We start from the raw sequence: 13,641 nt of genomic DNA, 5'->3' as shown, positions 1-13,641 counted from the left end.
GAGGATTTCAGGGATCATCGTGTGGGTCTTTCTGACTGTTAGGAAATGATGGAGTCCCGGAGAATAGCAGGAAAGGAGCACTGGCCAGCAAACCTTCAACGAATGCCAAGCCCAGAACCTACCCGTTCTCGTTTCAACCTTCTTCAAGAGACAGCCTGAGAGTTCAGCCATCTGCAGGAAAGCCTCTGACAGCGACTACCAGAACGATCCTGGTAATTTGAAAGATGGTTTTGTCTGTGAATCTGCCTCAGGCTCCATCACATTCCCAAAAATAGCACCTTTCGCTTGGTCTACGTAAAACCTAGAAGATCAGGATGCGGGCAAAGTGCAGCACCTCCCAAGACACGGGAAAATGGTGGTTGACGCTTGGTCGTATGGTTTCCTGTACTCATGCATTTTTTTTTTTTTTTCTCGGTTGCAAACACGGATCCTCGATACCTCGTCAGTGAATTTTGTGCGCAGGCCTGTTGGCAGCCGAAGCCTCGTTTGGAAACTTGAGAGAAGCCGGTTCCATACTAGACCTGATCCCGTGCTCTGCAATGTCTGCTTTCCACCATCCCTACCCACCGTGCTTACTTTCTGATCCTGTTTATGTACCTTCCTCACCCTAACTCCCTCTGAGTCTCATAAAGGGTGTCGACTGGCAGGTAACACCTGGGCACATGATACATTCGATAACGAAGAAGTGCCCGGGCACGTGGTGAAGGAGGGACCGATGATCGCCGTCCCCACCAGGCCCATGCATCCTTTGGCCTCTGTTCCAGGGCCATCCACCAGAATTACAGGTGGCTGAAAATAAACTTTCCTGACCTTCCTGAGAATGTTCCAGGGCTCCACTTTCTCCCCATCAGTGCAACTCAGGCCCTCAGGCCCCTGGACTCGGTGCTTGAGTCTTTAAACCAACATGTGATGTAACCAGAGGCTCCCTAGAAGGCCTCCCTCGTCTGTTTAACGCACCTTAGATATTAATGTTAATAAAAAATAATTCACGTTCCAAAGGCCTTGGGGATTAGCCCGGTCACACCTGGCTACGCTGTCACCAAGCCCCGCAGTGCATTGTATGTGACAGTGAGGGAAGCTGCCCCCACTAGCCGCCCACCAAGACATCATTTGCACATCAACCAGACTGCTGTGTGAGGAAGGCCAGATCCCTTTGGGCCTGGACAATTTGGGTGTCCTCTCTGGGCAGTCTGGCATTCAGCAGGGGACCACAGACAGCCACTTCTCTTGCTGCAAGACCCAGTTTTCAAAAACTCCAACAGCTTGCCTAGACAAAGCAAGACTGATGGAAGAGGCCAGGCGGGGGGGCAGGGGTGGGCACAATGCCAACATATCAAATAAAAAGAACTGTGGGCCGTGTATTTCTGTGTCGGATGAGACGTCAAGAAAGTCTTCTTATGGGGCACCTGGGTGGCTCTGTCACTTAAGCGTGCAACTCTTAGTTTCGGCTCAGGTCATGATTTCACGGCTTCGTGGGTTCGAACACTGCCTCAGGCTCTGTGCTGGCAGCATGGAGCCTGCTTGGGATTCTCTCTCTCTCTCTCTCTCTCTCTCTCTCTCTCTCTCCTCTCTCTCTCTGACCCTCCCCCATTCTCACTGTCTCTGTCTCTCTCAAAATAAATAAACCTAAAAAAAAAAAAAGCCTTCAGTTATGGAAATTCCTTCAAAGTAGACAAAGCCAGTAAGCCATGTTCTTTTGCGAATTCTTGCTGTTCTCATTCTCCTTTTCGTTTTTACCATAAGAATCCATAACCAGGCTAAAGAACAAGTCTTCCCGCATGATATAAAAACAGTAGAGGGGCGCCTGGGTGGCTCAGTCAGTTGGGCATCCGACTTCAGCCAGGTCACCATCTCGCGGTCTATGAGTTCGAGCCCCGCGTCGGGCTCTGGGCTGACGGCTCAGAGCCTGGAGCCTGTTTCCGATTCTGTGTCTCCCTCTCTCTCTGCCCCTCCCCCGTTCATGCTCTGTCTCTCTCTGTCCCAAAAATAAATAAACGTTGAAAAAAAAAAACACAGTAGAACTACTATTGATATTAATAATACTTTACATTTATGGAGCACTTTTAACCTTTAAAGCCCTTTATAAATATTGACTAATTAATCCCCTTAGCAACAAAGTACTTAGTTTGTTTGCTTCTAGACATAAAGCAGTAGTGGACTGAATTATAAATCTCCCCACAGAGTGATTTGGCGTCTTTATCAAATGTGCAGCCTTGGTTGAAAGGCTTTCTCTGTCTAATTCTCAAGTCACATTTTAAAAATCACTATTGAGAACGGAGGAAAAAACCCAGAATTCTAGCCACAGCCAAGCTATCCCAGTTTTCAGTGAGCCTATGCTAACGGCAGCACATGTTTTCAGCCCCAAATCTCAGCTATGCCTTTCTGGGTATCAACCATGCCCTAGTTGCTTTCATCTCTGACAGCTCAGATAGAAAATTCCAGAAACAAACATCCTGGATTCTATTTACGTGTACAGTTATTTAAAAATAAAACTGACATCAATACCAATATTGCTATGGGCCATTATTGCCTCAGGTATATTCTCCTCTTTCCTTTTTGAGGCTTCAATCAATAGACCAGCAAAGACATTAGGTAAACTATTTCCTCCCTCCTCTCCGCCCTCCCTCTCTACCTTCCCCTTCTGCTCCTGTACCTGTAGGCTCATGCTGTGCTAGCCCCACTGCTTAGCACATTTTCTGGCACACAATAGCTGTGCAATAAAAACGGAATGACTGTGGCACTTGGATCACTCAGTCAGTTAAGCATCCGGCTTTTGATTTCGGCTCAGGTCACGCGCTGTGGGGTTTGTGGGATCAAGCCCTGCTTTGGGCTCTGCCGAGCCTCCTTGGGATTCTCTCTCTCTCTGCCCCTTCCTGGCTTGCATTCTCCCTCTCTCTCTTAAAATAAATAAATAAACATTGTTGAAAAACCCGAATGACCATACCTGGGGTGCCTGGGTGGCTCCGTCAGTGAAGCATCCGACTTCGGCTCGGGTCACGATCTCACGGGTCGTGAGTTCGAGCCCCGCGTCGGGCTCTGGGCTGACAGCTCGGGGCCCGGAGCCTGCTTTGGATTCTGTGTCTCCCTCTCTCTCTCTCTGCCCCTCCTCAACTCGTGCTCTGTCTCTCTCTCTCTCTCAAAAGTAAATAAACATTAAAAAAATTTTTCAAAAAAAAAAAAAAACCCAAATGACCAAATGAACCACACGTAACTTGAGGAGTTCAGTGATGTGCAAAGACTGATGTGCCAGACAAACCAGGCGTTCCCAAGGCATCCCCTAGTGGCCTCTACAGCTGGAAAGCTGATCCACCAGGCTTCGTCCTGTTCTAGGGGGTCGGTCTATTTTAACTCACAAGGCAGAATTGGTGGCCTGTGAACGCAAGGGCGAATCAGCGGGCAAGCCCCTGCCAGCTTTCAGGTTTGTCCCTTCCTCCACAAGTGCTCTTCTCTGAGGCCCCCCTCCCTTTTTCCTCCCTCCATGACTCTCTCTGATTTTCCTTTTCTGTAGACTTTGTTTCAGAGTAGTTGGCTGGGCAGCGAGTTACCCAATGTGTTTTGCTGGGCCCCAGACTCTCCTGGGAAGTCCCTGGGTCTAGAATAGGCCCGGGAAATTGCCAAGGATTCGAGCCAGTCCAGGCTCCTGGGCTACGCAGCACTGACTTGAATGGCCACCTTGACCTTCCCCAAACGATCTATTAAGGATAACTCAAAGATGAGCCACTCCCTTTTTACAGCTGAGGAAACCAAGGCTCAGCTCATACTGGTGGCTGGGGACTGAGCCATGGTTCAAGCTCGAGTCTGTTGACTTCTAAAGCCCACATGCTCTTTGCTACCTCATGCTGTCCTGAAATCCCGAGCCCCTTTCCCCGTGACTGGTTAAGAACCGACACCTCGGGGCACCCCTGGGTGGCTCAGTCGGTTGAGGGTCCAACTTCAGCTCAGGTCATGATCTCTCAGTTCGTGGGTTCGAGCCCCGCATCGCGCTCTGTGCTGACAGCTCAGAGCCTGGAGCCTGCTTCGGATTCTGTGTCTCCCTCTCTCTCTGTCCCTCCCTCTCCCTCTCTCTCTCTCTCTCTCTCAAAAATAAATTTAGAAAAAAAAAATGAAAAAAAAAAGAACTGATGTCTCCCTATAGAGTGAACTTAGAGATGTTTCCAAGCATGTAATGAAACACTTTGTGGACCCCAAACAACTCTGGCTACCGTGTGAGTTCTCCTTTAGCCCCCAGGGCCTTGCTGGCTGTTGGAGGCACCAGAGAACTCGGAGCAGTGATCCTGTTTCCGCCCCCGGCCCAGCCCTCTCCCTGCGTCAGCCGTCCCGGGTCTGCAGCTGACTCGTGATGCCAGCTTCCCTGTCCATCGGGACTGGCCCCACTCCGGTCCCCTCCCGGAGTACAAGTCTGCTCAGAGTAGCTCCGCCTGAAAACAGACATAATCGGATGCTGAGGGTAGAAGGAACACACGGTGTTTTTCCTGCGCTGGGTCCCGCCGTTCCTGGCCGAATTGCTTTTGCCCCGGACTGGCATGTCCAGGCACCGTGGACCGCACTCTCCCGTGAGACTCCTGTGGGTTCCCGCACTTCTCACAGACTCGCTGCGCGAAGCCACCTGCTCCAGCGGCCAGCAACGTTCTCTCAGCTTCTCGTGGCTTCCATGGCTGTGCCTACTTCCTCACCTGTCAACCTGCCCTTGGCCACGTCTGTTTAAAAGCCTTCGCTTCTAGATATTCTCCACCCCGCCTCCACGGAAGCTACAGTGTCTGCGAGCAACCTGCTGGACTCAAAGATCCACCGACCCTTGATAATGACTGAACTGGAAGCCAGGTTCCCCAGGAGAAGGGCAACACTGCTTAGAACGCTGGGGCCTGCGGGAGAGGTCGGGACGAGAGAAGCCAGGCTCAAGAAAACGTCCCCGCTCACGATGTAGCGGGATGTTATGGACACGGGTCGGATGGGCCTGGTTCTGATCCCAAAGGTAGCACCCGTCGGGCTGCCCCGGGTCACACGGCTGGCTAGTGCAGGGCCAGCACGCAAACCCTTGGGCCGGCTGCTGGACCCTCCCCGAACCCTGGGATTCTCATCTGGGAAATGGGCTTCCCATAGCTACCGCACAGGGCTGTCGGGAGAGCCAGTTGATTGCACAGAGGATGCGTGCCAAGACCGTACCTTGGCACTTACTAAATACTCCCAATGGCCAGTTCCCTGTCTTCCCCTTTGATGGTGGGAAATGTTCTCAGGGTACCTGTTCTAGGCTCTTTCTCTGTGCACGCAAGACATGTCTACATGTAGATCCTCAGTTCCACGGAGAAGAGATCTAGCGAAGATCCCACAAGGGGCCACCCCACCCCCCGCCCCCCGAGCCACCCCACCCCAGGTACAGTGAGCCCACACCCACACAATTCAAACTCACTGTGTTTACCAAACAGCACCTTCCAATGCAGTCTGTTGCCATGGACAACAGTGGCTGTTCCGCTATCGATCAGAAGGCGGCTATATTATCTCTCTTACAATGGAGAGAAAGGAGAATGTGTGCTAATGAGGAGCGGGTATGAAAGGACTCGATGGCATCGGGGCATCCCGGATACCACATCTGAACGCTAACACTGTGAACGAGAGCACATTCAGGCCAGCGTGGCAAGTGGCCCCGGGCCAGTCAGGCGGCCACATCTTCAGCCCCTCGTTGGCCGATCTGGGAACGTTCCAGGAGATGGCTGTTGCAGAAATTTGGAGGGGGCTCATAGAGCCAGGGGTCTGACTTTTCAAGTGACCAGGGTACTGGGCCACCTTTACCTCCCTATCTCAGGCTGCACTGATGTGTCCTCCCGTGTGTTGTCCACACGGAAGGCCAGCTCCAGGTCGTGGCTCCGGCCCAGTACCCCCCACATCGCTGGGCAGACAGGAAGGGAGCGAGACAAGCCACCCATCAAGCTGAGTCAGGGGAACCCACCCAGCTTCAAAGGCACACCTCGGCAGGGAAGATCACCTTCCCTGGGTAGTTCGGCCAAATACTTAGCCTTAGGAATTCTAGAACAAAGAAAAGGAGTCCCCTCAAAGTGACAAACACAGCGACAGAGACCTCAAGCTGAGGTCAGGACCTGGATGTCAGGCAGACAAGGACATCCGGGGACAATCTGCAAAGGTGACACTAGAGAGACAATGATCTGCTCTCGGGACGGGAACTAGCAATGCACCTGGAGGGCAGAGGACAGGGCAACCTCCTCTGGGAGGGAGTCAGGCGGAGGGGACTGTTGCAGGGGGACCAGAGTGCCAGATAGGGCCAATAGGCCAAACCCAAAGGCGGCGCAAAAGTCAAAGTAGGGGTGGGAGTGTGAAGGCACAGCCAACACGGAGTGGCCTGTCTGTAACCCCACAGGAAGCCTCTCCTTGATTCCAGAGAGGGCAGAAGTGGAAGAACCAGGGAACGCTTTGCCTGGCCACGACTCAGGTGAGGGTGATGCATGTATACCTCCTGAGAAGGCAGAGGAGGGCAAGGACGGAGGACCAGAGAAGAGAGGAGCTGAGAAACGGAGAGGCTACCTCCTCGGGCTCACCCCTGCTGGGCAAGCCTGCCGGAAGGAAGGTGCTGGTCGCTCAAAGGGCACCAGCTGATCACCTGCCTGTTTGGCAAACGCGTTGGAGGCCGAGGCCAACAAAGACAACGCACACCTGCCTTCCGCAGTGTTCCAGTGGCACTCCCAGGGGCCTGAGAGCCGGAGTTGGCATGGAGACCGTTCTAGCAACACTGGTGACAAGGAGTGATTTCATGTCAAGAGTGGCTGCTGTGGCCCAGCTGTAGTGAGGAGGAGGTTGGGCCAATGGACGGATGGGGGCAATGAGCCATGCTGTTCCGGGGATGCGCTCACTTCCTTTACGGAGGGCCCTCCCCTGCCTGCCTGGCTGCCCATCACATCTGAAAAAGGAACCCGCGTGTAGAAGTCAGAGCATCGTGAAAATCAGTAGTTCCTGCTGGAACGCGATCGAAAAGAAGCTCCTACTTAAACAATTAGCATGAGGCATAGACTTACAAACCGAAACCGCAGTTAATAAATGCGCCGATGAGCTTGCAGTCGAACCCTGGCTCAACACTGTTTCTGGCTGTGAACAAAGAACCAAGGAGAAAGTGCCTCAGATGTATGGGCTCTGCATGCTCCTGGGAGGTTGCCTTAAGTCATGCTATTTTATAGTAATATATGATCTTTCCAGGTGCCGTTGTGTGTTTAGAAAGTCAACAACAAACTGGACGTTGTTTCCTTTAAAACAAAAACACTGAAGCGGGATTAGCCCTTCACAAGCCAGACATTTCAAGAGGAAATTGGGGTTTTTCTGGTAACGGGAATTCAGAGTCTGATACTTGTGGCTGGAGCCCTTTCTTATCGGGTACTTGACCCTTCAATTTCATTTTCTCCTTGCTTTTAAACACTAGCCTTTTAGCAGCCCATCCCTGAATGGTGTTTATCTTCTGGGCTATCTATTAATTGTCAGTTTATTAGCAAACGTAGTTTGCCTGGGGTTGACGGATCTGTTTAATATCCTTCTATAAGGTACACTGGCTTATCTTTACCAAAAAATGTTATCAGGTGTCTGCTCAAAGGATCATTACCTTGATTTATTATTTCTTCACAGCAAATATCCAATAATGGGTTTTCCTTAAGCCATATCTGTACTTCTTCTTCTTTTTTTTTTTTTTTTTCATTCATCTTCAGGGCCTTTCTGGCTTCTGTTTCTTAAGGGCTGTGTGGATTGGAGGGCCAGGAAGTCTCAGGAGCTCAGCCAGACCGTCTACTGGGCCCCACAGCCACTGATAGGCGATTTCCAGGGCATCAGGGAGAGTTCCAGAAGGAAAGCAGTAATGATGAGCATGACCCCCCCAGCAGGGGATCCTGGCTCCAGCTCTCCCCAGGGCACCAGGAAGCAGGTGCTCAGGGAGCCCCTTCGTAAAGAGCCAAGACATGCTGTCTGTCGCATGCGAGGTCTCAGCCAGCTACTATCCAAGAACTCTCAGAGGAGTAGGGACTGGGCTCAGGTGAGGGTGGCAGTGGTGAGACCAGGGTCTGGGAGAGGGCAGTGAGGCCTGAGTGGGCCTGGGGGATGGCCCAAGTGTGGTTCCCACAGGGAACACCAAGTCCTTCATCCAGAGTTCAAAGGCCTGGGAGAAGAAGTCATTCTGGCTTTGATTTGTTCTTTGTCTCCGGGGTTGGAATGAATCATCCCCTCTCCTTTTGCCTTCCAGTTTTAAAATGAACGTATGAGTAATTCTCTTAATAGTTTCCATTTTAAGAGACACTCAGAAAGTTTAGACAGACTGTGGGCTGTTGTGTGGTTTACACCAGCTTTTTTCTCTGAAAAAAAAGACACGCAAATATATACATATATTTAAATCTCTTCCTCTCTTACGTACACATCAGAGATAAATACTTCCACTATCAAACTCCAGCCTAGTCATGTGGGGGGACGAGGAAAACACAAACACCATATTGATGTTTCTGAACAAGATCCCTAAGCACCTGTTATATGAAGGAAAAGAAAAAATGGTGAGTGCAAGTTGTAGACCTTCCTAAACTGCCCAGTGACCCCGTAATAGTTAATTAGTTGCCTCAGAAAATTTTAAGGGATGTTGGGAATATGAACTATGAAAAAGCAGAACAGAGTTTTTGTGGTGGAATAAACCAGACTACCAAACCGTGTGTGTGTGTGTGTGTGTGTGTGTGTGTGCGTGTGTGTGTGTGTGTGTGTGAGAGAGAGAGAGAGAGAGAGAGAGAGAAAGAGAGAGAGAGAGAGAGAAAGAGAGAGAGAAAGAAACATGTGCAAGAGAGAGATCACAAAGAGAGAATGCCCCTCTTCTATGAGTAGAAATATAACACTAATTGTTAACGGCCAAAATTGCTGCTGATAATCACACTGGCTGTGAAGCCCCATCATTCATCATTTTGTACTAGTTTTGCTTGTGTATCTCACAATACCAAGCCCGTGGCACTCCTTTCAGTTGCGTTTCCGTGGGAATGAGGAGGGGGTGGAACGTGGGGCTAGAGCTCCCTCAACATGTAAATCTGAGCCCTGCCTTTCCTCAGGACTGCCAGTTTGAGGAGCATGTGGGTTGTGATCCTTTTGTTCCTTCTGGAAGGGGAAAAAAAAAGTGTGCTCAGGGTAAAAATAGTATTTTAAAGTCTTCAAGAAATAATAATGCCACATCAGAGCTGATGACAAGGGAGGCATCAGGAGAGAGTGACGGAGCTGGGAAGGCTGACTTTCTCTCTGCACCCCACCCCGCACACCAGGCATCGGCCCCTGCCCTGGATCTGCCTCAGCAGCAGTGTCTGGGGAGGGAGCCCAAGATTCCCACCTCCTCCTGTCACTTGCTTTCTGGTTTCAAGAAAGCTCACCGGCTCAGGCCATCTCGCTGGAGGCAGGAAGACTGCTCCCAGCTCATTACTCTCCCCCCCCACCCCCCCCGCCCCGCACTTTCTTGCCCTGATTATTCTTCCCTGAATTTCACTTAAGAATCTCAAACCAATGCATTAAATTTCCCTGTTGCTAGTCCCCAGGCTTTTGGATATTTTATTTACAGCAGCAGCATCTCCCTCATTGGAGTATGACAGTTTAAAAAGAATTTCAGCTCCCTCCAGATTCCCGGGAGCTTGTCTGGGGAAGCAACCTCTTTTCTCCATTGTGCTGGAGTAGCAGGTGTTGGCAAGCGCCAAGGGAGGCTGAACCTCTTCCTTCTTTCACCCCACGGTGTGTGTTCCTTCTCTGATGACACTTTGCTTTCATCCAGGAAGTGGCTCTTACATGAGCTAAATAAGATACAACCGCTAAAAGCAAATTAACAGCTCCTGGTGGTGGGTAGGGACTCCCCTTCGGCCACCACCCCTGGGCCCTCGTTCCTCCGCAGCCCTCGGCCCAGTTCTTACACAGCCCCGGTGCCCACGCGGGGGGGGGGGTTGCTCTCCGCTGCTAACCTTGGAGGAAGGGCTATGGAGAAGAGGGAGGAGAAAGTGATCTCAAAATACCAGTCACGCCATTTGGGAGGGTCCTACTTGTGGGGAAAGCCAGTAGTAACTGACCTCAAAGCTCCTGTAATCCAAGCCTCTTAAATTTGGTAGACGAAGAAAATGGGACTCAGAGATGCGAAGTTACTGCCCCGTAGCTCGGAGTCAGCTGGTCTAAGAGAAGCAGCGAGGATGCATTTATCTGGGTTCTTTGCTCCTGGCTCTTTCCGGCAGGCCACAATGCCTCCACTATAGCATGCAAAGTCAAAAACCGTATGGGCACTTAAAACGAAGGTTTTGTACTTGTGGTCAGAGTGGCCTGAGGCACTAAAATCGGCTACTTTACCAACGAGAAAGAAAAAAAAATCCATGTACCTACGTGTGTGTCTCTTCTCGAACAACTTCAAAATCAGCGTTATAGCATGGCAGGGCTGGATTCATTCACATAGAGCTTACCAGAAAGGAGACCGAGGGGCTGGTCAGGGCCAGAGTTCAGCCGGGGCTCCGCAGTGTTGTTCTCAACTTCCCTGGCTCCTAAAAATAGCCCCTAAAATTCAAACTAGGTTCCCTTTTGTGGTTGTTGTATAAATCAGGGCATCTTAGATGAGATCGATTTTCTTCATTTCCTTTAACAACAGGCCCACTTTTCATGCCTCTGGAGCGTTCGAATCCACAGCCATTCATCACATGACCTCCATGTGCCAGGCGCTGGCGTGACTCCGGAAGGTCGTGGCCGGGGGAGGCCGGTCAGCGGTCTTTTCTGCTCAGGGCCGGGTGTGGGGCCCCGCTCTCAGACTGTGCGATACTCAGGCCCACGGCCCTGCCCTTGGCCTGCTCTTCAGGTCTGACCTACAGGAGCCTGCTAACGTTTACTACTGCTGATCAGAATCTGCCGGGCGACAGTCACTTCAGTTGCTAGAGGAGATGTCATGTCACATCTGTGGCTTACAGGGGTGGGGGCACTGCAAGAGCTCCCCTCAGGTTAGTGCAGAAAGCAGGTAAAATGACACCTGGCCTTTAACAGGGGCAACCGATGCACGCTGGGAAGGAGGGGCTTTGGGGGAGCGGCCTGCATGACTTTGGCAGCGGTGATCTCTAACTGGGAGGGCGGAGGGCAGTGATGTGCTTGGAAGGGGTGGGGGAAGGGGTTCTGAGTGTGCACAGCAGGCATGCGGCTTCTGCTTCGATTGTTGCTTCTGGGGTTGGTTCTGGGGGCGCATGATGGAAATCACGGGGGTAGGGGAGAGGCGTGGTTTACTCCTTTAAGCCACCTTTGGGCCACCCGGTGCTGTTGCATGGCGGGGGCTGGAGCTCAGAGCATCCCCCTCCTCTGTTTCTGAGTCACTAAGGAGAAAATAAGGGAAGATTGCTTACGTGCTTGAACTCCTTGCACATAAAAGAAACGTCAAAGACCTGTGGAGTTTCTAAGCCTCATCCGAAAGAGCCAGAATCACTAGGGAACAGGCTGGGAGCACCCCTGTGGCGGGCAGAGCACTCCAGGGGCGGGAACATTCGAGTGTGGATAACGGGCACAGAGGGGCAGGAACAGAAGCTGCCGTGGAGGAGAGGCCTTGAGGGACAGGGGCCAGACAAGGCTGAAGAGCTACAAGCCTGTGCAACTCTCACTTGAGTGCTTTATTGTCCCAAAGTGAGGCCTGGAGGAAAAAGAATTGCGCATGCGTACAGGATTGTCCGAGATGCGGTGCTCATGCACGCAATAAGCTTGGCCGTTACTGCTCTCCTCTGTCAGTTGATCTGATTCAGCCATGGCCCCAATTCTCCGCCATCTTTGGACTCCCTGCGTGCTCTCCTGTCATGGCCGCTGTGGAGGGCGGGGTACTTTCCAAAGGTCACGTAGCACAATGGCTTGTCCTCCATCAGGAGAAGATTGTCAGTAAGGCGAATCGTCCCGCCGAGTGGTGAAGCTTAGCAGTGGGTCCCATGTTTGTGTGGCGTTGCAGGGGACCCGCGCCACGTCAACACCCACCATCTCGGTTCCCTCCCCATCGTCACCTGGAGGTGCAGGTCCAGTGCAGGAGAAGAACATAGCACTTTGCTTTCAGGCCCCTCTGGCTTTAAATCTCTGTTGTGCCAGTTAATAGATTTTACTTTGGGTAGGAAACTACGGAGTCAAAGTTGTCTCCTCTGGAAAATGGGGATTCTAACACTTGCCTTACGAGGACAAGGAAGGCGTTGGGGCACGTGAGAAGTTAGTAGGCAAATTAGAACAGGAAGTCTTCTCCTCCTGTCAGGAAATTATTATAACCTGTGGTGACTATGTTTGAAAGCTGGCCCTGGGATGTGGCTCCTTTATTTCAGGGAGGCCTTTCGCTTAGGATAGCGGTGAGGTACTTTGTACAGTGCCTGGTGGACACGGGCTCTCAGCTTTCACCAGGCATGGCAGCCTTTGTCCCCAGCCCGTCTCAACAGGGAACCTGAAGTCACAGGCAAGACCAGGACTGAACCTCGAGTCTGCCGACTTCTCCTCCAGCGCCCCTTCCTTCATGATTTAAATCCACCTTCAGAAAATATTCCTATCTTTCAACAGAACACCTCACTAGGGATTTTGCCAGAAACAAAAATGTAGATACACCCTGAGTGTCCATAGGAATTGGTCCCCTCTCTCTAAGCTGAAATGCTGCATTAGAGAGAGCTAATAATACGATTCCCAAAACACAGAGTTCTCAGGAAGATGGTGAGCAGGCCCAAAAAGGGACTCCCCACACTCTGCCAGATTCTATCCACTCTATTTGTGGTCTTGAGGGAATGACCGGCCTCTGGTGATTCAGCTCCCTTATATGTAGAATGGACAATGGGGACGGGACAAATGGATGGGGCCGAACTCACACCTAGGATCCAGGTATGGGCATGTGACCCAGGGTGGACTAGTTAAGTGCCTCATCTGTCTGGCCACAGGGACTGGTGCGTGGATAAGACTGCCAGGTAAAATACAGGATGCTTATTTAACTGCATTCCAACCTAAATTTGGAATTTTAGGTAAATAAGTAATTTCTTGCATATGTCCCAAATATTACAGGGCATATAATTATACTAAGAAATTATTCATTTTTTTAATCTGAAATTCAGATTTAATGAGGCATCCTGTATTTTCACTTGCTAAATCCAGCAACTCAAGATACTCCCTTGAGGGGAGCTGATGAGAGCCCTTCTTGGGACATTTCTGGAATTATCGGCAAAAAGCCACTCTTTTCCCACTAGGATTGTGATAGCTGAGGTTGCCAGTCTCTGGGGCGACCTTTCTGAAAAAGGAGAGGGCAAACTGAGCACAGATGAGAGACAGAGAGAAACATGCCTGGAGTTAGAGCCTCTGGAGCCCGCTGTTCTGATTAACCCCGTCCTTTCCAATTAGGTGGACCTATCTGTCCCTTTGCCCCTTGTAATTGTCCAGACCATGCGTTCCCAGCTCTGTACTGCCATTCCAGTTTTCCATTTTAAAGGCTTTTCTTTCTGTCAAAATCTTCCCATTCCTCAAAGAAGCCCACTCAATTTCAGTCTTCTCCAAAAATTGTGCTCGGGCTATGGCCTTCGCCCACCATGTTAATAAGATCCCATAGAAAGGTTGCTTTTGTATGCTGGAATGCAATGTATCTGGTCTAGGGACTTAGTTTATTTAAAGCCCTGGACACTCCCTGGGCTT

The sequence above is a fragment of the Acinonyx jubatus genome, chromosome A1 (assembly GCF_027475565.1).
Source record: "Acinonyx jubatus isolate Ajub_Pintada_27869175 chromosome A1, VMU_Ajub_asm_v1.0, whole genome shotgun sequence".
In the NCBI taxonomy this organism is placed as follows: domain Eukaryota; kingdom Metazoa; phylum Chordata; class Mammalia; order Carnivora; family Felidae; genus Acinonyx; species Acinonyx jubatus.
Note: the sequence above shows the minus strand (reverse complement) of the source record.